Source organism: Bombina bombina, chromosome 4 (genome assembly GCF_027579735.1).
Source record: "Bombina bombina isolate aBomBom1 chromosome 4, aBomBom1.pri, whole genome shotgun sequence".
Lineage (NCBI taxonomy): Eukaryota > Metazoa > Chordata > Amphibia > Anura > Bombinatoridae > Bombina > Bombina bombina.
Genome location: NC_069502.1, coordinates 781,481,510 through 781,506,474, shown reverse-complemented (window position 1 = coordinate 781,506,474; position 24,965 = coordinate 781,481,510). Strand labels below are relative to the sequence as shown.

The window sequence follows — 24,965 nt, the reverse complement described above, 5'->3', positions numbered from 1 at the left end:
ACACAAAGAGTACTGACAGGAACAACTTGCTGAAATATGGGAGCTACCATCCAGAAAATGTCTTTCAGGCAATCCCTAAAAGTCAGTTTACTCGTGTGAAAAGAATAGTATCGGATCAAGAACAATGTAAATATAGATTGGAACAAATGGCGAACAAATTTATAAATAGAAACTATCCTCCATCTTTGATCTTTAAACAATTAGATGCTATCATGAATGAGAACAATTCAGATAAGATAAATAAACAAAAAACAAAGTCAAACCGTATGATTTTTGTCACACAATTTAATAGGTTAAGTAATAAAATTACTGGTATCTTGAAGAAAAATTGGCATATAATAAAAGACTGCCATCCAGAAGTTTTGGAATTTAAAGAAAATTTAATGGTGGCTTATAAGAAAAACAGAAGTATCAAAGATGAGTTGGTACATTCAGATATTGGTAGCTGTAAACAAGAGAGTCAGAAAACTATTGGGCCTAAGAGATATGGCTGCTACCCATGTCTGAATTGTTCCCACTGTAGCTCTATGATCAAAGGGGACATTTTTTATCATCCCATTACTGGGAAGAAATATAAAATAAATAAGTATCTCACATGCAGGGCTACATACTGTATCTATCTTATTAAATGTCCGTGTGGCCAAATTTATATTGGCGAGACCTGTAGAGAGGTAAGGGAGAGGATAACTGAACACAAATCTAATATCAGATGTAAGAATAAAGAAGCACCAGTTTCCTCTCACTTCCTCTCTATGGGTCATAATATCAGTCAACTTAGGTTTAAAATTATTGAACAAGTAGATAGGCCTAGAAGGGGTGGAGATAGGGAACGACTATTAAAAATGAGAGAGATGTTCTGGGTATATAAACTAGAGTGCATGAAGCCAAAGGGTATGAACAAAGATTTTGACTGGAGTCTTTTTCTCTGATAAAATCTGTGATAATGTATTAAGATAAAATTCTTTTTCTCTATTGACAACATAAATAACATCAGCTGTTTGAAATAATTTTGCTATGCATTGTTCCTCTTTTTAAATTTGTACTTGGTTGTATATGTCTTTTTAAGTGATTTTATCTATGTGTTTATTCACCTCCTGTGTTGAATTTGGAGTTGCATTGAATTATTGCATCCACAAGATGGCACTGTTGTGCAGTTGGATTCTAACACAGGATGTAGAATAATAGGTAAGGGTATATAAGGCATACACCTGTGTATCTAATTATACATGATTAAGAGCCTGGTGTGGCTTGAAACGTTGTAACTGTTTGTTTGGGACCCCATGTGAAATAAAGGTCTTTTAAGAAAACTTGGTGGCTGGAATACTCTTTGAATCTGGATTGACTGGAACCTGGCAAGTCCTTTTTTGTTCCATGCCCCACTGAAAAAGCAAAGGTGTGCTGTTACTTCAAAATAATTTGTGGATCAAGATTGTTTTGCTGCTGGAGAATACTTGCACCCAATTATGGCTGAAGGTACAAAAAGTGCTATCACAGATGAAACTATGGGTCCCAAAATGTTTTTTTATGATGAGGAAACTGCACAGCAAATCAACTCTAATGTTGTGGGAAATAGAGACTTTTTAAAAATGTCTCCCTCTGAGGCTACAAACAGGTCTTTTGAAAAGGACAGTAAAAAGAAAATGGTATTGGAATTACATGCAATAACGTTGTCTGAATATCACAGAGTACAATGTATTCCAAGAGGCCTGAGGATGTCCACCTGTCCTACCTTATTTGCCAATAAAAAAGAATATACGGATACATTTGAGAGTATTCTCAATAAATGTTCTTTTGATATTATAACATGGACTGTTGAATTTGCCCAGAAGGAGATTGAAATATATAAAGAACAAATTAACCTGCAAAAAGAACAAATGGTTAAATGCCTACCCCTTGATGAATATAAGAAAGCTGTGATGGAGGTAGAGAAATCTGTGAGCGATTACAGAAAACACCTGGAAAGTAAAAAAAGAACAAAGTTTATTAGAGATGAACAAGATTACAGCCAAGGTACAGTCTATAGATGGCGCCAGAGTACAAGCCTTGTGAAACAGACAAGAGAATATGGGAGACGGAATAAACAGACAACTGCACAGGAAGAGGTTAATAGCAGCCTGGATTCATCTGCCGGTTTTTTGACCGAAGATTCAGACGCAGATTCCACCGCGGTGGGAGGAAGCACAAGAGGCGGCAGTTCTGGTCGGCCAATGACGTCAGAGCGACAACGTACACGCCGGGGACTAGGAGCGCAACGAGGCCATTACAGGTACTGAACGCCACTATGCCCCCAAGGACACATAACCAACCTGAGAGGTATGAGCAGATAAGATCTTTGGGGAATGTTAGTGATACCACAGATGGATGTAGTCCTGTTATGGCGTTAAACCAAACAACTGAAAAAGAAAAATTAAGTGGAACTTTTGAAAAAGGCCTTATCCAGGACTTTAAACAAATCCATGGCTATAGTCATTTGCCACATATTGTTGTAGGTGCTATTACGAATGAGGACTGTGACAAAAAATCTGGGACTCCCATATTAGATAAAGTTACTAACCTTAATGGCACAAAATTGGTTAAATGTACTAATGGTATAGAGTCTAATAAGACTGGGAGCTGTAATGAATCTTTACTAGACAGTAATCTTTTTGATAAAAAATACTAACCAGAGTGTGAATAATGATATGACAGACATGCTTACTATTGAATCTCTCTCTCCTGGAAAAATGGATGTATGTACTTTAATTGTGGATGATGACACTGAATTAAGTAAAGCATTTAGTCACAATGAGCACAGTGTGAATGATAGGATGTGTGATTCTAGTGTGAATGATTTGACACTATGTAAAGAAAATTTGATTTATAATCTATCCTCTTACATTCTTAGTGAAGAGGAGGAAATGGCAATAAACAAAGGATTATCATATTGTCTGGATAATCACTGTAATGAGTTTTTGGTACAACAAGATTTGCAGAAATTTTATAGAAAATTAAAATTAAGAATTTACTTTGCTATGCAGAGGGATTATGCACAGACACCAAGCACTGATAACACTAATGTTACTAGATTTAAGAATGTTAAAGATTATGGTATTTCCAAAAAGAGCACTTTTACACCTACAGCTACACATAGCTTAGCCACATATATGAGTTTGGTACAAAAAGAAATTGATATTCTTTTTAAGAGAGAGAGAAAAAAGAAATTGGTACAAAAGAACAAAAAAGACAAACTTGCTATTGAGAAATTAAAAAACAACAAAGAGATAATCATTAAGGAAGCCGATATAAGGGCGGAGCCATTGTCCTTTTGGATAGAATAGATTATGTGGCAGAAATTAATAGACAACTATCTGACAATCAAGTATATCAAATACTAAATAGAGATCCAACCATTGACATTAACAAAGAAATTAAAAACATCTTAGACCTTGCAGTCAAGAGGGAAGTTATCACAGAGTCATTTAGAGAAGCTTTATATATTGATAATCCGATTAGACCGGTTATATATGTTTTGCCCAAGATACATAAGGCTAAAGAGAAACCCCCTGGTAGGCCAATTGTGGCAGGAATGGGTTCTGTTTTTTCATCTATCTCTGTTTTCTTAGACAAAATATTACAGCCATTTGTAAAACAAGCAAATTCCTATATTAGAGATACTAATGACTTCTTAAACAAAATTAAGGATCTTGGATATGTTGGAGATAAATGTATTTTATTTACTTTAGATGTTTCTAGTCTATATACCTCAATAAAACATACTAGTGGGGTTGAAGCTGTTGAGAATGCATTGAGATCTAATAGTGACTATACTGAGAGAGAAATTGGGTTCCTTGTTGAATTGTTGTCTATCATATTATATCAGAATTATTTTTTGTTTGGAGATACATATTATTTACAAAAACAGGGAACAGCAATGGGCTCCAACGTCGCCCCCACATACGCCAACATTTTCATGAATAATTTTGAAGAATATTTTGTGTATTCTCATCTATCTTTTCAACGTTATGGCACCTCCTGGTGGAGATATATCGATGATGTGTTTGGCGTGTGGGGGGGCAACGTTGGTAGCCTCCTGTCATTTGTACAGGATCTTAATAATTCAGTTACAGGTTTAAAGTTTACACTGAATATGAATGAGGTGAGGCTTGAGTATCTTGATACTATTGTCTATAATAAGGAGGGATTTCTATATACTGATCTTTACACAAAGAGTACTGACAGGAACAACTTGCTGAAATATGGGAGCTACCATCCAGAAAATGTCTTTCCGGCAATCCCTAAAAGTCAGTTTACTTGTGTGAAAAGAATAGTATCAGATCAAGAACAATGTAAATATAGATTGGAACAAATGGCGAACAAATTTATAAATAGAAACTATCCTCCATCTTTGATCTCTAAACAATTAGATGCGATCATGAATGAGAACAATTCAGATAAGATAAATAAACAAAAAACAAAGTCAAACCGTATGTTTTTTGTCACACAATTTAATAGGTTAAGTAATAAAATTACTGTTATCTTGAAGAAAAATTGGCAAATAATAAAAGACTGCCATCCAGAAGTTTTGGAATTTAAAGAAAATTTAATGGTGGCTTATAAGAAAAACAGAAGTATCAAAGATGAGTTGGTACATTCAGATATTGGTAGCTGTAAACAAGAGAGTCAGAAAACTATTGGGCCTAAGAGATATGGCTGCTACCCATGTCTGAATTGTTCCCACTGTTGCTCTATGATCAAAGGGGAAATTTTTTATCATCCCATTACTGGGAAGAAATATAAAATAAATAAGAATCTCACATGCAGGGCTACATACTGTATCTATCTTATTAAATGTCCGTGTGGCCAAATTTATATTGGCGAGACCTGTAGAGAGGTAAGGGAGAGGATAACTGAACACAAATCTAATATCAGATGTAAGAATAAAGAAGCGCCAGTTTCCTCTCACTTCCTCTCTATGGGTCATAATATCAGTCAACTTAGGTTTCAAATTATTGAACAAGTAGATAGGCCTAGAAGGGGTGGAGATAGGGAACGACTATTAAAAATGAGAGAGATGTTCTGGGTATATAAACTAGAGTGCATGAAGCCAAAGGGTATGAACAAAGATTTTGACTGGAGTCTTATTCTCTGATAAAATCTGTGATAATGTATTAAGATAAAATTCATTTTCTCTATTGACAACATAAATAACATCAGCTGTTTGAAATAATTTTGCTATGCATTGTTCCTCTTTTTAAATTTGTACTTGGTTGTATATGTCTTTTTAAGTGATTTTATCTATGTGTTTATTCACCTCCTGTGTTGAATTTGGAGTTGCATTGAATTATTGCATCCACAAGATGGCACTGTTGTGCAGTTGGATTCTAACACAGGATGTAGAATAATAGGTAAGGGTATATAAGGCATACACCTGTGTATCTAATTATACATGATTAAGAGCCTGGTGTGGCTTGAAACGTTGTAACTGTTTGTTTGGGACCCCATGTGAAATAAAGGTCTTTTAAGAAAACTTGGAGCCTGGTGTGGCTTGAAACGTTGTAACTGTTTGTTTGGGACCCCATGTGAAATAAAGGTCTTTTAAGAAAACTTGGTGGCTGGAATACTCTTTGAATCTGGATTGACTGGGACCTGGCAAGTCCTTTTTTGTTCCGTGCCCCACTGAAAAAGCAAAGGTGTGCTGTTTCTTCAAAATCATTTGTGGATCAAGTTTGTCAGCACTTTTGACAACATTGTTATTTAGGTTCTTTATAGTTTCCTCTAATAATTTGCTAGTTTACCCCCTATGCAAGAACTTTTCTTTCATCTCTTTGAACCTAGAAACCTTCTTATCATTAGTGCTGACAATTCTGTTTACTCTGAGGAACTGACTCCTGGGTAGAGACTCCACTAGTGTCCTTGGGTGGAAACTATTATATTGTAGGAGGTTGTTTTTGTCTGTTTCCTTACAGTGTAGGTCAAACTCTAGGAGCCTACCTGCCTTAATGACCTTGGTGTCTAAAAAAGATATTGATTCTTCACTGAAGTTAACCATAAATTCTAGGCCCCTCATCTCTGCATTAAGTTCACCAACAAACTGAAGAAGGGACTCCACGTTGCCCCACCATACGCCAAAGATAGCTATATAACGGAGCCAAACCGCTCCATACTGTCTGAATAGTGTGTTCTGGTAGACACAATTCTCTTCAATCTCTTTCATGAAGAGATTGGCGTATGATGGGGCAACGTTGGAGCCCATAGCTGTGCCTCTTGTCTGCACATACCAGTGATCTTGAAATAAAAAGTAGTTCCAGTAGAGGATAAGCCTCAAGAGTTCTTCTACAAAGTCTACTTGTCCTGGACTGTACCCCCTGTTCACCACTAACGTTTTTTTCACTGCTGCTATGCCTGTTTCATGCTTAATTGATGTGTACAGGCTTTTCACATCCAAGGTGAACATGAGGTACTTGTCACTTGGGAACTCAAGGGCTCTAGTCTTTTCAAGGAAATGGTTAGTATCTTTGATATAACTGGCCATTTTCAATACCTCAGGTTGGAGTAATCTATCCACAAATTTCGAAATGTTAGTGTACACAGACTCCACACTAGAGACTATGGGCCTCCCTGGTGGTCTTTCGCTATCTTTGTGAACTTTGGGAACTGTATAGAACATTGGATTACGTGGTGTGTTTACATTTAAATAATCCATAAGTTTCCCATCAATAATACCATGATTCAAAGCCCTTTGTAGAATACTTGAAATCTCTTTCTGTATGACACTCAATGGATTCTCTTTCAGTGTCCTATAAGTATCCCTATCTCCTAATTGAGACAATGCTTCACTTATATAATAGGCCCTGTTCATTATGACTGTGGCAACTCCTTTATCGGCCCCCTTTAATATGATGTCTCTATTCTTTCTAAGACCTTCTAAAGTAGTTTTTTCACCCTTGGAAAAGTTAGACAAGTTAATTTTGTTACCTTTATGCCATATTTTTGAGTGGTCTTTCTGCTTGTACTGTTCCTTTAAATGAGTTTCCCAATTCTGGACTAAATTGATAAAGGTATTGACCCCATGTTGGTTTATATTAGGGTTAAGCTTGCTCTTTTTACTAAGGCCCAAATTATTCAATGACCATTCATTATTGCTGTTGTTCACATTAATACTATTCAAGCGGTATTCGTGCTGAAACCAAACCTATAATTTAATATTACGAAACAACTTTTGCAGATCCTTATCCATTTCAAAAAAATCGGTATCCCGGTATGGGCAAAAAGACAAACCCTTATTTAACACATTGCATTCACTTTCAGATAATATATATGCAGAGGTGTTGATAACAATGTCATTTCGTACCCCAGTAGTATCACTACTCACAAGGTTCTGTGTCAGTGTCTCTTGGTTGGCTTTTTCGTTCCGACCTCCGTATCTCTCCTGCCGTGGCCATGATGTTTCCTGCCCGACCTGCGGTTCCGGCGCTTTCCTCGCCGCTCAATGTATCCAAAGGGGACGACTCCTGAGATGATGTGTCTTGACGCTTGACGTTCCCTGCGCTCCTCCTTGACATGGCTTACATTGACCATGCCTGCGTCTTCCTCTGGGTCCTGATGTCCCCCGGTTGCCTTGGTTACTCCGCCAGCGGTATACTCTGCCTAAGCGGTAATCCTCTTTGTCCCTTTGGAACTTCGACCGCTTGGTTTCTTTGATGGCTTTCTGTTCTTCTGATATTTTAGCGGCGATCTTATTCTCCATCTCCTCAAACTCCTCCGGCGTCATAGAGTTAAGTAGCTCTTCTTTGTGTTTGTTTATAGTATTCTCCTGTAGCCCCATTTCTTCTTGCAGGGACTCCACTGTCCACACTATGAGGTTGTAGAAGCATTTATTTAAGATCGCCTCGAACTTGTCACAATATTTTTTATTGTTGCTCAGCAGGGTAGGGTTGGTATTCATGCGGAGGCCCCTAGGGATCCTCCTCACCCTGTAGTATTCAGCTAACGTGGTAGCATGCAGCTCCCACTTCATCTGTTTGAGTATTAGAATTTCATATTCCTTGTATGCAGTCTCTCCAGGTGTAGATCTTAAAAAGTCTCTCAAGCCCTTCATAAGGGCTGTGATTCTAGCTGCATCAACATCATTATAGGCGAACATGATGCTCCCATCAGTTCCCTGTGTATCGTCATTGCCTGCAGACATCTTTATATCAACTCCTCAATGTGCAAGTAAACTCGGCAGTAGAAAGCACATTAAGTCCCAAATGAGTACAGCACAGAAGATAGGGTGCACGAAAGGCCAAGGGCACTGTCACAGCCCTCCAACAATAGAAACAGCAAACAAGGTCTACAGCACTCCAGTTTAAAAGGCAATTTTATTTAATGACAGCAACGTTTCGGGGTCACAGCCCCTTATTCATGCTTGATAAACATTGACAACACATACTGGCTTTTAAATACCCTCTACAAGGCGCCAAAATGCACCTTTGGTGGAGTTTTAGCTCCCTCTTGTGGTTACAAAAAATATTGCACAAAGCCTATATAGAATCATGTTATTCTTAATATAAAAAAACCCTCACCATTCTAAAAACAATTCATATATAAAGTGGATGATTCAGCAGCTAAGCAATTGCATAAGAAAACAGTAAGGTATATCAAACATAATATTACAAAAGTACCTGTCTTTTTCTTGTCCCTTGCCCAATCCTTGTTGAATTCTTGTAGTATTCTATTGCTAGTGCCTCACTTATAAAATGTTCACTTTGAAAATGTGAACATATGTTGTTATAGCAATGCACAGGCCAGACTGGTGTGAAATATATGCAGGAAGGGCAGTCAGCTGAGTCCACTAAATTTAGTTGATTGCTAATCAAAGACAATTGGAAAGGCCAATTGGAAAGTTAGATTCTGGTCTGGTCAGGGTGAGATGTTAAGTAAACAGACAATAAAATTTGGGGGAGGTTAATACTATGGAATAAGACAGCTATACATTTTAGAATAATAGCAAGTATTAATAAGAATTGAACATCACATGGCAATTAAATGAACATTAGAAATAAGACATTGGATAACAGTACAACAGATGTAGGACTAAATTAACAAACTAAAATCATTTGCTCTATGTAAATATTCATGTAGCAGAAGAGAGTTACAGGAGAGTAAAAAACACCAGAGTGCAGTGAATAGTTGTAGATTGACAGGGTCTCTATTCACATACCTGAAAGCAGAGGAGTCTTTAAGTTTCTTTTACACATATTTCAATCTTTCTGTGATGCTACAGATATGACTGTATATCTTCAACAATATGCATATTATGAGTGTTGCTTTCTGTATTCATACATTTTCTGATATATCATATGTATGTTGTATTATGACCTTACCTCAATAAAAATTATAAAAAAAAATAAAAAATGGCATGCCCTATTTAAATGATGAAAGTTTTTTTGGGACTTGACTGTCCCTTTAACTGTAGATAAATTGAATAAATATGTCATCATATCTTGTTAACGTTTTAAGAATCTGATATAATGTATTTAAACCTTGTGGGTGTGGAATGCCATATAGGCATGGAGCACAGTAAGTGCCAGGGACAATGGGGAAGAGGAAAGTCAGCAGCAGCTCTCCACTCACAGGGGGGAGGGGGGAAGCTGCAGGAATAGGGATAGGCCAGGGGAGGGTTCAAGAGAGGGGGGAAGGGAGAGATATAAAAGGGCTTACCAGCAGCAGCAGTCTCAAAATTTATTTTCCATTGTTGCAGGTCCGGACCGGGCATTCGTGGAGTTGGAAGCAGCATGGACCGACGCAGCAGGAAGCAGATCCCCCACAAAAAAGACTGCAGGACAGCGTGGTGACCATCCAGCTACCTAGAAAAAGAGAGATAACGGAGTTAAGTATAACAGGGCTAAAAATCCCCTTCTCCATCCCTCCTTCATCCTGTTTTGTCTCCATCCTCTTCCCCTCCCTCCCTCCCTGCCAGCATGTCCGTCTCCCAGTAGCCCCTTGCCTATGCCTATTTCTAGTAGCCATGTCTTCTCCCCGTCATCCTTGCCTTCCCAGTCAGCCACCCTGCTTTCCACGTCCTCCGGCTCTCCCTGCCTCCTATTCAGCCCCTCCCCGGTCACCCCCCTCCTCCTCCTCCAGCTCGGCCGCATGTTCCTCCTGCAACTCCGTTGGGGAATAAGGCCTACATAGCTTCCTACGCCTCCTCCTCCTCCTGCACGGCCGCATGCTCCGTTGGGTATCAAGGCCTACTCAGCTCCCGACGCAACATTGACCCCTCCCACCCAGGCCCACAACCGGAAACGACCGTGGTCGTCACTTTCGGAGCGCAACTCCGAAGTGTTCACAAGGTGCTGGGGAGTGGAGGATGCAGTTGGGCCCTCCGTTCCCTCCACCTAAACAACACGCTCACTTGGAGGTAGATGGTCCCTCCGGTCACCTCACTCCCCGCAAGCGACACCGGAAGCGAAGTAGGGGATCGCTTCCGGTTTTACATCATAAAGTACATAAAATAAACCCACAAGGCATATTCAGGGATCCATACAGAAAAGTAGGCCGCAATGATAGTATGGGGGCCCTTTACCCCTTCTGCGGCACTGTCACTCAACCCCCTCCTCACCAATATCCCCTGCATCCTGAGCTAAACTCCTTCCCCCCCCCAGAAACCAAACGGGAATCCCGCCAGGCCAGCCCCCTCCTTGGAAAAAGTTCACAATGGGCCTGAGATTCCACACAGGCCTGGAAGCCCCTCAACACGCCGGCGACCTGGGGCCCCTTCCCATAGTTTCAGCATCCCGCCCCCTCCCCATAAGCTCCATAGGCAACACAATAATTTAGGGTGGCTAATCCCCCCTTCGCACCAAGTCGCTTACCATCCCCCCCTCCTTCGGCCTCTTCTACCCCCACCAAGGAGGCCTCCCACCACCATTACGGCCTTCCTCAGCTCCCCAGAGTCCCCCAAAACCCCCCATATGTTGCTCCCAACTCTCTCCCCAGCATTACGGCAGCCACCACAGGAAATGGATCGCTCCGAAAGTATCGCACGTACGTTTTACAACCGCAGGAGGGGAGCATGGGTCACAGGAAGGAAGCAATCAAGAGGGAATACGCAGGGATCAGAAGGACACTACCAGGGGCCTGAGTGAGTATAGTGATTTATATGACATAAGTGGTTAAATTCATCATCGGACTCGGAATCAGACAATTCTGGCTCTGACTCTGATTCAGAAGGGGGGGGGGGGGAGGGGACAACAGACAACAGGTCCAAGGATGAGAAAATACTTAAATTACTACAAAGAATGAGAAAGAAAAACAGGCAGAGTCCAATAGCTAAAAAGCGAGTTACAGCAGCTGAACACAAAATTAACACCCCAATAACACATAGCAAACAAAGGGAATCAGAAGGGGGTATTGCTACCCCGCAGATAGAACGGGTATTCCATGTGAACTGGATCCGTTATGGGATCATTAGAAGCAATAGACAATTAGGAAAGCAAGGCTGGGGCGGTATATAGACGTGTTTCAAATAACCAAGGAGGCAGTGAAAGATAAGGATAAAAAAGGCGATAGATCACAGAAAAAAAATGACGCACCTAGGAAGGACATAGTGCAATGGATGAAGGGTTTTTTAATATATGCAGCATGCTACTTGGCAGTGTTGGGTTATTTCATTTGTTTCTTAGTTCTGGCTGACAGGATGCAAAAACACTTTCTCTTCAGGGCCCTGGGGTGACCAGTGAGAAATCACACACACATGCGGTTATATAGTGAATTATACGTCATGCAAGAGGCCACAGGAAATATATATAAAAAATGTAGTTAGCAATTACACATCTTAAAGGGGCCCACATGAAATAAGGTATAGGAATGTGCAGTTATAGCACAAAACAGAATATGCCCGTATGTTGAGAGAATCTTATATTAGAACCATATGTTACAACTTATACAAAGTAAAAATATATGTGAAAGACGTCATGGAATGTTTCTTGCTGCATTATAGACATTTCATACAAGTTTTAAGGCTACCCTCAATATGCTTAATATGTGAGTTTCAAATTACCCATATAACATAATATATATATAATATATATATTATACCCATCAGGCAGATAGACCGACACAAGGGGAGAGCCTGGCTAGATATATGCACACCATATTGGAGGTATACACAACCTTTGGGGGTCAGGCATGGAGGGATTATGACACTGAATTTAGGAAAAAACTGGGAAAGACTACCACTAAATATTTTGGTAGGAAACCGGACAGTACACATAGGCAGAAGGGGACTTATAATGGTAACACTTTGGGAAATAACATGACGGAGGATGGTAACAAAAAGATATGTTGGGCGTATAATGACAAAAAATGTGACAGACAAAATTGCTATTTTAAACATGCATGCAGATATTGTAAGGGGAGTCACCCAGGGGCAGACTGTAATAGAAACGCCAGGCGGCCCTTTTGGCCCACGCAAGGCAAAGGAGCCAACCATACACAAACTAACTAGCCGCATCCAACGTTACACCCCGCTCCATATCCCAATAATTGTAAAAATGCTGATAACCAACAAAAACACAAAACGAGCCACCTTTTTGACAAAATCATTTACAAATGTTTTCTGAATACCTACGCAAGGGGAGATAAAAAGCGGCAAATCACCTAAGGTGGTGAAAGAGAAACTTGAAAAGGAGGTTAAGTTGGGGAGGGTAGCGGGTCCCTTTAAAAAGCCACCATTACACAATATGGTAATTTCACTGATGGGAGTAGTGCCAAAAAAAGAGCAAGGAAAATTTAGACTAATTCAACATTTATCCGCGCCTAAAGGTACATCAGTAAATGACGCTATAGATGAACAGTTATGTTCAGTAAAGTTAAATTAGGACCAGGTGCAGAATTGGGAAAAATAGACATAGAAGCGGCATTTAGGCTGTTACCTTTACACCCACAGAGCTATAGGTTGATGGGAATCAAATTTCAGGGGCAATACGGAAAATGGTGCGCAGAGAAATGGCCTAAGAATTGGGTGGAAATTGGGGCAACAAAAAATCTCACACTCTTGGAGCTTTTTCCAATTGTGGTAGCGGTGGACATTTGGCATCAACAGTTAAGAGACAAAAGTGTGAGATTTTGGACTGACAACATGAGTGTAGTGCACGCAATTAACAATCTGGCTTCAAAGTCAAAGACAGTCATTAAACTATTACGAGTAATAGTACTGAGGTGTATGCAAAGTAACATCACATTTACAGCGGCACATGTGCCTGGGGTTAAAAACATATTAGCAGATGCGCTATCACGGGGCAAATGGGAGGTGTTCTGGAAAGTGGCACCTACGGCGGAAAAAAATAGAACAGCTTGCCCATGCTATCTTTGGCAGGTGGTGAATCCGAACGCATCCTTGGGGATTTGGTAAAACAATCACTCGCCCCTAGAACATGGAACAATTACACAAGGTACTGGGGGGAATGGGGCACATTCCTAACGTAAAGCCAGGTCAATTCTTTAACTGCCCTCTGCGAATACTTCGCAACACAAAAGAGGAAGGGGGTCAAAAAAGGCCTAATCAAGGCAAAACTAGCCGCAGTCTCATTTTTTTAATCAACTGTTGGGACACAGGGACTACACTAAGCAGTTTATTGTTAAGACAGTGGTAAAAGGCTGGAATAAGGGTAACACAAGAAAAGATCAAAGGGAACCCATAACAAAAGAGACTCGCCTCAATTTAAAAAAAATTAAAGTATATTTGTAAAGACAAATTTGAAACTACATTATATTAAAGCTGTATACTCAGTAGCCTTCGCAGGGGCATTTGGAGTGAATGAAGTAATAGCAAAAAACAAAAAGGACCAGGAAGGGGGACTACTGTTCAATCATCTACCAAGGTACAAAGACTCCATTATGGTGTATGTGAGGAGGTCAAAAACTTACCAAAGGGGTGTTGGATATCAATTAGCAAAGACACGGATAAGGGAACATGCCCGCTAAGAAACCTGCATAATTATATTGCTAAGCGCCCAAAAGGGGGGAATCAACTGTTTACACATACAAAGGGAGAACCGGTTTCTATTTTCCATTTCAGGCAAATTCTGAAATTAACAGTGCAGAAGCTGGGTTGGGAAGCATCCAGGTATAACACGCACTCTTTTAGAATAGGGGCAGCAACATCAGCAGCCTTAAGTGGAGCGACAGAAGAGCAGATTAAGAAACTAGGCAGGTGGAGGTCTGTTTTAAATCATACGTAAGACCATTAAAAAAAAAAGTTTGTTTGTGGTTTCGGGAAATGACAAATATTCAGGGGAGGCTTAATCGTTATCAATTGTTGAGTGTAACGTTTCACTGTCTTCTTTGCTCCCGTACAAGCAAAAGGGAGAGGGCGGTGAGAGTATGGATAGTGGGGCACTCCTACATACACTGGGCAGCGGTTAAGGCGGCAAAGGATAATTATCAACACTTGGGTTTCCACCTTAGCAAAGTATTAATAAGATGGCTGGGGAGGAGAGGCATGAGATGGGAGCACCTTACGCAGTCAATTAACCAGGCAGCGGCAAGGTGGGGGGGGGCCCAGACATCATAGTAATTCACTTGGGGGGAAATGACATAGGATATTGGCAGAATATAGATTTGATCGCAGCCATCAAGTCGGACATACTGTGGCTTACTACTAAATGGAAACATCTTAGACTAGTTTGGTCCCCAATAATATCAAGGCAGACCTGGGATGGTGTAGAGTCACAGAGGGGAGCGTTCCTGGCAAGGAAAATAATTAATAGTGCGGTTACAAAATTTATCATGACCCTGCACGGGCCTGAAAGGCATAGATGGGTGACACATGAAGGAATAAAGGCGGATTGTGCAGCAATGTACAAACCAGACGGGGTACACCTATCGGATAGCAGGTTAGATATCTTTCTGGAAGATATGAAGTTCACCTTGCAGAGCATGGTAAGTAAAGGTCACAATTAGGAATATGGCGGGGAGGTGGCGGCAAAAGAGTCCCCTCTTTTTCTTTTTTGTTGGTTAGTGGTGGCGGTAATTTGCGGCCAGTATTGGTGCATGGTTTGACCGAGTAACGCACAGGGCGTAAGTGGAACGATAGGCCTACGACCCCAACGGGCGAAGTAAAGAAAATTGCACATGCACAATTTAGCATTTGGTGCGGTGTAATTTAAGAACATAATAGGCTGGCTGGGGGAGCCCTCCATGTTTGAGAACAATTTGGTGGTAATTAAGGGGGGTTTAGTTAGGGGACTCATTGATGTTACTGATGTATGTATATAAATAAAGTGTCCTTTACAAATTTTGCCACTAAAAACGGTGTTGTGTAATTATTGGGGAAAGGGACAAGAGGGGTATATTTGTCCAATAGGAGGTGGCTATAACGGTATATAGGCTTACGAAGGGAACAGTTGGCCACACTTATGGGTGTGGAATGCCATATAGGCATAGAGCACAGTAAGTGCCAGGGACAATGGGGAAGAGGAAAGTCAGCAGCAGCTCTCCACTCACAGGGGGGAGGGGGGAAGCTGCAGGAATAGGGATAGGCCAGGGGAGGGTTCAAGAGATGGGGGAAGGGAGGGATATAAAAGGGCTTACCTTGATCAGCAGCAGCAGTCTCAAAATTTATTTTCCCCACCCGCCCATCCCCATGGAAAGGAAATTGTTGCATTTATCTTTATGGATGTTTTCTTTTATTGCAGTTGTCCAAGGGTCAAAACGGTCACGGAGAGCAATGAGTCCAATTGGAAAGAAGGAAATGTCTTACTAGTTGGTCGACATGAAATGGCAAATATGTTAGTTAATTCCTGGCTATCCCCATCTGTCAGGTAGCGTACCAAACGGGCGTAACTGTAGTTGGTGGAATGGCAAACCTCCAAGGAGGCGGTAATTTTCGGCCAGTATTGGTGCACTCTTTGACCGATTAACGTACAGGGCATAAGTGGAACGATAGGCCTACGACCGAGACGGTAAAGAAAATTCCACATGCGCAATGTAGCGTTTGGTGCGGTGTAATTTAAGCACATAATAGGCTGGCTGGGGGAGCGCGGGCTCCCTCCATGTTTGAGAACAATTTGGTGGTAATTGTCAACTACGCTGCAATTAAGGGGGGGTTAATTAGGGGACTCATTGCTGTTAATGATGTTTGTATATAAATAAAGGGACCTTTACAAATTTTGACACTAAAAACGGTGTTGTGTAATTATTGAGGAAAGGGACAAGAGGGGTATATTTGTCGAATAGGAGGTGGCTATAACGGGATATAGGCTAACGAAGGGAACAGTTGGCCCTAAGCCACTTATGAATGTAGGATACTAGAATACAGAGATGTTAAATAAAAAAATTTTTATTGAGGTTTGATATACAATAAGATACAAACAATGCATCAACCAATACAATAGTACATTAATAAAAATCATATTGATTGTCTTGAGAAAATTATAATACAATCATACCTGTTGCATCACAGGATAATTCAAGATGAGTAGAAAATGAACCTCACATTTTCAGAACTTTTTCTCTGCGTTACAATACTTAGAAATAAATCTCACATGGAAAATATATATTTTATAACAATAAGCTCTACAAAAGAACAAAACTTGTTTTTCCTTTCACTTTGAAGTGATATTAAAAAAAACTCTAAAGCTCAAAAGATGTGTAGAAATGAAAATAGAGCTTAAGAATATAAGCTTCGTGAATATAGGGTAAAAGGGAAGGAAGTAAGGACCTGCGACAGTGCCTCAGTTTATTAGAGGACGTAAAGCTGGAGTAGAGCAGTGATTTTTAACCTTTTTTTTGCCGTGGCACACTTTTTTACATTAAAAAATCCTGTGGCACACCACCATCCCAAAATTTTAAAAAAATCACACATTGTAGCCTAATACAGCATATATATATACACATACACACAAACACACACATACTGTATGTATTGTGCTGTTATGCCATGCCTCCTACAAACTACCCCTGCACTGGGAGTAAAAAACAAGCAAAGTTTAAAAAATATGTCACACTGTTGTCAGTCTGCCGTGGCACACCTGAGGATCTCTCATGGCACACTAGTGTGCCACGGCACACTGGTTGAAAAACACTGGAGTAGAGGGAACAGGGAAAAAGATAAATACCTGTTCATAGGAAGTAAAACAATCACTACATTTGTAGAGGGTAGGCTAGCACGAGTCTTAAGGACCATGATCTAATAATTATTGCTCCATATCCGGCTCCACCCAGAGCCCTTGGGTTAACACCAGATACCAATGATAAACAAAAGGAGAATTGAAAGGTTCCTATTTTCAAATACCTAAAATCCCTTAGCAAGAACTGTAACGTGTCTGAATAAGATAATTCCTGTTTTCAAATTGTCTACTCAACTCCACTTGAAAATTAACATGTCATCTATCGGCACTGCAACAGGTAGCTAAAGAATAAAAAATGCAAGTCAAAAGCGGTACTTATCGAGGTAAACCGCAAATTAGTCTCTGGGATATAAGTACTGACCCAGAGAACTATATAAAGGTGGGTGGTAAAGAACGTGGAGCCAGCAGTTTAAATGTTAAAGGGACATTAAACCCAAATTTTTTCTTTCATTATTCAGATAGAGAATACCATTTTAAACAACTTTCTAATTTACTTCTATTATCTAATGTGCTTCATTCTCTTGATATTTTTTCCTGAAAAGCATATCTAGATAGGCTCAGTAGCTTCTGATTGGTGGCTGCACATAGATGACTCATTTGATTGGCTCACCCGTGTGCATTACTATTTCTTTAACTAAGGATATCTAAAGAATAAAGCAAAATAGATAATAGAAGTAAATTGGAATGGTGTTTAAAATTGTATTCTTTGTCTGAATTATGAAAGAAAATGTTTGGGTTTAATGTCCCTTTAAGTAGCTATGAAAAAATTATACCAAGAGTGCCATGGTTTCGCAAAACTGGCTATATAAATATGACCTAACATCAACATGTGTAACCAGGATTGTTCCTTGAGGGGGCCTGTGAGTACATAGTTATTGTAATGGGCAGCTGTTCCATCGGCTCAGCACAAAACATTCATAAAAATCAGAATAAAATTGTATAAGAATTGCTCCATAGCCACTGTTAATAAAGATGGTCTCTATGTAATAAGACTAAAGATTGCGCAGACTGTGTCATAAGGTTTGAGAAGAGCAAACAAAATAAGTCAAATACTAAATTTTAGGAACATAAGCACAAAGGATATCATCCTAGCATTTAAACATTTTTCAAAAGTTGGATATATCAACACTAAGATTCTAGAATAGAAACTATGCAACAGTTATAAATAAAAAGTAGGTAGACGTATGTTTCATATGTAACATTTACCATAAAGTTCTAGAAGAAAAAATAAAAATAGAGAAAATATAAACATAAAATCTTTACAACTATGACATATTGAAGGGAAACAGGTTCAAATAATAAGCCTCATTTTAAGTATATATGTGTGCAACCTACCCGCCACACATAATAAGCAATACCTAAGAAGTTAGAGCATACTGTAACATATGGAGAATAGCCCCACCTAATCTAAACACTACAGATCACCCGAATATAAAATAATGAACTGTAAGGCAAAATAATGAATATACTGTGTTGCACAATTATAGAGCAAGAAGACATGCAGTTGGACAGACAGATCTGCTTTGGCCGCAAGCAGACTGGCGTAGGATGCTAAGGGGAGAATACAGAGATGTGACATCAATTGTCACTAGTCTGTCATTCTTATCAACTTCCACCTCTTTTCTTACATGTCCGGGGCAATTTCTTACTAAAGGTTGCAAAAAGCTATCTATGTAAGCACTTAACCATTCACCCAAAGTGCCAATGCCAGAAATGATTGGCCTCCCAGGTGGGTTGACACTATTCTTATGGATCTTTGGTAAGTGCTTAAACACAGATACTTTAGAATTATTTACCAATAGTAATTCAGCTGTTGCTTGACTAATGCTACCTTTGTTTAATGCCCAACCCAAAAAAAGACTGCAGTTCAGTAATACATTTCCTAGTTGCATTAAAGTTTAGCTTAATGTAAGTGTCTTGGTTATTGAGTTGCCTGTAAGCCTCCTCAGTATATTGTTCTTTGTCCTGGACTATAATATAATAATTATTTAAATCAATTAGGGTATCAAATAAAGTGAAATCAGCAACAGGAGCAAAACCCAACCTCCTATAACAATAGTCTGACATTTAGTATCAACTATAGCAAACAATATTAGAAAATTTGGAATGCCATGATTTTGTGGGAAAAAGTATGTAGGTAATACAACAAGAATGTTGAAAGACAGAATGTGGGAACACTTATTGTCACTTAAAACTGACTTACCACGTACACCTGTAGCAAAACACGTTCACTCTCATTTATCATCTGAAATTACAAATATTGAGGTTGGCTACAAGTTTTTCGCCGGATACAAGTTTTTGGCCATTGATCCTTATGACAACAAGGGTGGAGATAGACTTAAATTTCTACTGAGAAGAGAGGTATATTGGATCTATAAGATCAATACAGGCAAAACTAATGGTATTAATACAAAATCTGATCTAAAATTGTTTACAAATTAGGCATTCAGACTTTGATATTCCTTTATGTGCTTCTTGTTAACCATATTTTGGTATGAATAGGTTTTTAATTACCATATCTAATGCACTACTTAATATCATAATGATAGGGTAAATTTTATATGATAATAAGCATTATGATTCACTAATAAGAAAATATTTTTCACAAACATTTATTTCACTTTAGTATTAATATTTATTTACTAATTTTTATACACTGCAAGAATTAACATTTGTGTTTGATCACTAAATTTATAGCTTGAAATGAATATTTGAGCCTTATTATTTAATTACTTTTATTTATTTTTTACTTTATTTTAATTTTTTTACTTTATTTTTGTTTTACTAAACACTTTTTCACTTTATTTCTATTAAAATCTTTTTCTCACATTATCACTAAGGATAAATTTGGTAACAAGATGGATGGTACATCTGGCTGATGCATTACTTGATTTCTTTATGAACATTAAAATCATAATATACATATGTATAAACAAATAGAAAATACATAAAGGAATCGAGGGAATGGTCGATTGTACTATATATATATAAACATCAAAAAAATCTTTTTTGGTTACCGGAATAAATAGATGCAACAAAAGTGAAAAGGAAATACTTTATAATGATAAATGATTATCATTATAAAGTATTTCCTTTTCACTTTTGTTACATCAGAATAGCACTCAAAGAGATTTTATATACAGTATATGTAAATATATGATATTGCCTATTAATAAATAGTAGACTATAACAGGAGATCAGTTAAAAAAGGACCTTCATTATTCATCATCTTCTTAGATACAAATTCGTTGTTTTTAAATCTGGACTTAATATTGTTTTATAATGTATCATAGCGATCCAGGAGTAGCCTTTTGAGCAAGGATTATTTATAATAGTACTGAATTGCTACTGTAATGTTGCAAATTTGTTGCCACAAGAATCTTTACTAATGCAATGATATACTTTGTAAATTCCTTAAATCAGTTAACTCTAATCACGTGTCTATGATGCATAGAAACAGGTGTATAAATCTTTAACGGTGTGATAGCCCTGACGAGGTGCCGAGTGCAGCATGAAATGCATAGGCTGACCTGTCCGGTTTAGGACTTGTTGACACCAGTGACTACTTTCGCATATTGGTTTTATGTGGATTTACAATAAAAGTGAAGTTTTACTTTTTCCTCCTTTTCCTTGGACCTTTTTCTTTATGGTTAAATAAAACTCTGTAAACACCATTCTGTACCGTATCTCTCCTGTTTCACATGTTCTCTGCACCTACGTCATCAGTACTGCCTGTTTGCTGGAACGGAACTGTTTGGAATGCATGTGAATTTTTGAGCTTAGGGTGCCATCTAGTGTCTATTATGTGTAATAACCTCTAATAAAAATGCTCAATATCTAATTTATGCTGCTTACATTATTCTATGTTGCTGAAAAAGGACCCAATTCTTAAAATTAACTATGTGACCAAAACTAACTATGTTAAAGATATATTATGTGAGTGCATTATGTGGTATAAATATAGAACATGACATGTGTGAAAATTAAAGGGACAGGCAACACCAGAATTTTTGTTGTTTTAAAAGATAGATAATCCCTTAATTACCAATTCCCCAGTTTTGCATAACCAACACAGTTATAATTATACAAGTTTTACCTCTGTAATTACCTTGTATCGAAGCCTCAGCAGACTGCCCCCTTATTTAAGTTCTTTTGACAGACTTGCATTTTAGCCAATCAGAGCTGTCTCCATGGTAAATTCACGTGCATGAGCTCAATGTTATCTATATGAAACACGTGAACTAATGCCCTCTAGTGGTGAAAATCTAATGGTCAAAATTGCATTAAGATTAGAGGCGGACTTCAAGGTCTAAAACATTAGCATATGAACCTTCTAGGTTTAGCTTTCAACTAAGAATACCAAGAGAACCAAGCAAATTGGTGATAAAAGTAAATTGGAAAGTTGTTTAAAATTACATGCCCTATTTGAAACATGAAAGATTTTTTTGGACTTTACTGTCCCTTTAATTAAAAATTAAAAAGTGATAATGTTTATAGTTACTCATAAAACAAAAATATCTGCTATTGGATTAAGAAGGATTTATCTTTTAGTTTTAAGAAGCATCATAGATCTATTTTACATAGTGTATTATTTTCGTATATATAGTTGCTGTTTCTCGGGGGAGAGAGTGCAATATGAGCATTTAGGTAAACTTATATGTTGTAACTATCTACAGGTTATGATGACTGCATATATTCCTGAATTATATTCACAAAGGTTATTCATAAATAATATTCATAAAAAAAATGTACAAAGTGTTGATTGTTTGTAGGAAGTTCATTAGGATTCATTTACGTTAAAGACTCCATTCATAACCCACTAAAGGACTTCTTAATGTATTGTAGGAGTTATTCCACTGTATGTATAAGGTTGTATATTCTTGCTCAACAGGAGAGACACGATACAGAATGGCGTTTACACGTACAGCAAATGAGAGCAAAACGAGGTGAAACCACACTGTAAATTTATCAATACTTACTTTTTTTAAAAAACAAATACATTTAACAAGGATTTAGAGAGAGGCTGTATAGGATCAGAAGCAAATACTATGCGACTATACCAGCATCACACACGCATTATGATTTAGTAAATACATTATCACTTTTTAATTTGTAATTAATTTTACACATCTCATGTTCTATATTTATGTCACATAATGCACTCACATATGGTTCATAAATATATCTTTAATAGAGTTGTTTTGGTCACATAGTTCCTGGTTTCTCAACAGCCGGGCCGTGGCCCAGTACCGGGCCGTGATAGCCCTGCTGGTGGGCCCCGACCTGTCATGCCCACACTGCACACTCTTACCCCACTGCACACCAGGAGCAGACTGAGACCAATCAAGGCCCCATGAACACTGTCCCACACTGACCAAAATGTATTACATTTTATGCAAATGAACATGGTAGCCTCCCTGCCCTGCCCCCAACAGGCCCCTCAATCTCCAGAGCCAGGACCCACAACATTAAGGTCCAGAGAAAGGGCACCCAACCTCCAGGGCCAGACCCCACACTCCATGGCCCTCACAGCGACAGACCCCCATCAGGGCCCCCACTAAACCCACAATGTTTTTGCTTAGTTACTGATAGGGCAACTGAAAACTCCAGCTTAAGGAATGCACCAGGATCCGTGGAGATGCCATTTGTGGGCCCCCCTACTTGCTGGTACCTCGGCCCAGGTCCTATATATATATATATATATATATATATATATATATATATATATATATATATAAATGTGAAAAAAGAGAGAGAACAGCACTCCTGAGATAGAACAAAAGCTAGAATAACTTCCATGCCTGTTCATTTAAATTGCAACTCAGGGTGCTCGTTCTTTTTGCACACTATGCCCCCTTCACAGAGAAAAAATATCCTGCAGCATATCAGTCTGATGATGATCCTGCCCAATGACAGTCCAACGCCGAAATACCAGGCAATTCTTCTCTGAACAAGGGAAGCAACAACCCCAGACGATCCTTTCGGCCTTCTGTGGGCCTCGTCAGTGAGGTGCAGTTGTATCTCTCTAAGGGCATGTGTGTACGGGCTCCACGTCTGGCTTACCCATTACTCTTCTTAGGGAGACCCAAGAGTAATTTACATAAATGTGAAAAAAGAGAGAGAACAGCACTCCTGAGATAGAACAAAAGCTAGAATAACTTCCATGCCTGTTCATTTAAATTGCAACTCAGGATGCTCGTTATATATAAAAAAACTACTGGGCCCTGGACATGTCTAGCTAAAATTTACCGGGCCTTGAGGTCACTTTGGTTGAGAACCACTGACATAGTTCATTTTAAAAATAGGATCCTTTTTCAGCAACATGGAATAATGCAAACATGATAAATTAGAAAATTAACAATTTTTAGAGGTTATTTCACATAATGGACACTAGATGGCAGCCTAAGCTCAAAAATTCAGATGCGTTCCAAACACTTAGATGCGTTCCAGCAAACGGGCAATACTGATGACGTAAGTGCTGAGAATCTATGTGAAACAACAAGAGAGACACGGTACAGAATGGCATTTAAACACTTTTATTCAAAGGGACATTATACACTCATTTTTTCTTCGCATAAATGTTTTGTCGATGATCTAGCCCATAAAGTTTTTTGTTTTTTTAAATGTACAGTGTTGCTTATTTTTAAATAACATTGCTCTGATTTCCCACTTGATTGTCTTATTTCCCACTTGCTTTTCAGCTACCTTTTCAACAGAGCTAAACTGAGAGCTTCTAAGTAAGTTTTTAAACAATTTTATACTGGATTTTTATATCAGTATCTGTGCATCTTATTCTTTATAGTAGTGTCTATTACATGCAGTTATATGAAAATTGGTGTATACTGTCCCTTTAACACATACAGCATATGAGAGCAGAAAGAGATGAAACCACACAAGGTGCATTTATCAATGCTTATTTATTTTTAAACAAATACATGGGATTGAATTTTCGCCACTCAACGAAATGCTGGAGAGGATGTGGGAGGGATATTAAGGGGTGGAGCTTACACCCCTTAATATCCCTCCCACATCCTCTCCAGCATTTCGGTGAGTGGCGAATATTCAATTTATATAATCTAGTAGGTACATAGTACCAGTGAGTGAGGAGTCAGGGAATCCTCATAATAGACCTGATATAGAGTGAATTGGTGATGTGTATGGGGCTACTCTAGGGTAATGATGTTTTCTATCCCACATATGTAAGAACGCCAAGATTATATTGTTGTCAATGTTTAAATTTCTACGGCAGTGGGGAGGGATCCATAGTAAGTCTTGTAGATGGATTTGGTTGGGGAGGGAAGCCTGCTCAATCTCTTTCCATTTATTTTTGTTCCGTTTGGTACCCTATTGGGAGATGCGAGTCAGCATACTTGCCTCGTAGTATCTATGGACAGAGGAGGAAACAATACCCCCATGTGTCCTATGAAACTTTTTTATTGGCTACTCTAGCCGGTGTGCCCTGCCAGATATAGGTAGTAAAATCACTTTGAAACTGCAGTAATAAGTACTTAGGGAGTCAAATAGGGAGACATATAAATATGTTAAATTCGGAACAAAGGACATTTTCAGGGCTGTAATCCTATTATTACTATGTATTGCTGCTCCTGACCCTACTCTTCAACAAAGGAAACATAAAATAAAGAAAGGTGATAGTATAAGCAAATCATGTGAAAGTTTATTTTTTTATATTATTTATCACTTTTACAAATACTTTAATAAAAATACAAAGAAACAGAAACTTTAACTGGCTCATGGAACTAGTTCCACTCAGGACCCAAAAATGATTATTTCTGGAGCAGTTCAGGAAGTCTATTACAACTGCATAGAGAGTATCACTGAATTATTCAACTTCTAGTTCTATAAAATATTCAA

At 38.6% G+C, this 24,965-nt stretch overlaps 1 long non-coding RNA gene across 1 annotated transcript; it reads right to left on the bottom strand.

Annotated features, from left to right (window-relative positions):
- Window positions 1-9,706: 9,706 nt before the first annotated feature.
- On the bottom strand, window positions 9,707-20,828 carry LOC128656955 (uncharacterized). Its single transcript, XR_008402071.1, has 3 exons — window positions 20,776-20,828; window positions 19,297-19,338; window positions 9,707-9,827 (listed from the first exon to the last, which is right to left on the bottom strand). It is a non-coding gene; the product is annotated as an uncharacterized LOC128656955 (long non-coding RNA).
- Between the last annotated feature and the right edge of the window lie 4,137 nt (window positions 20,829-24,965).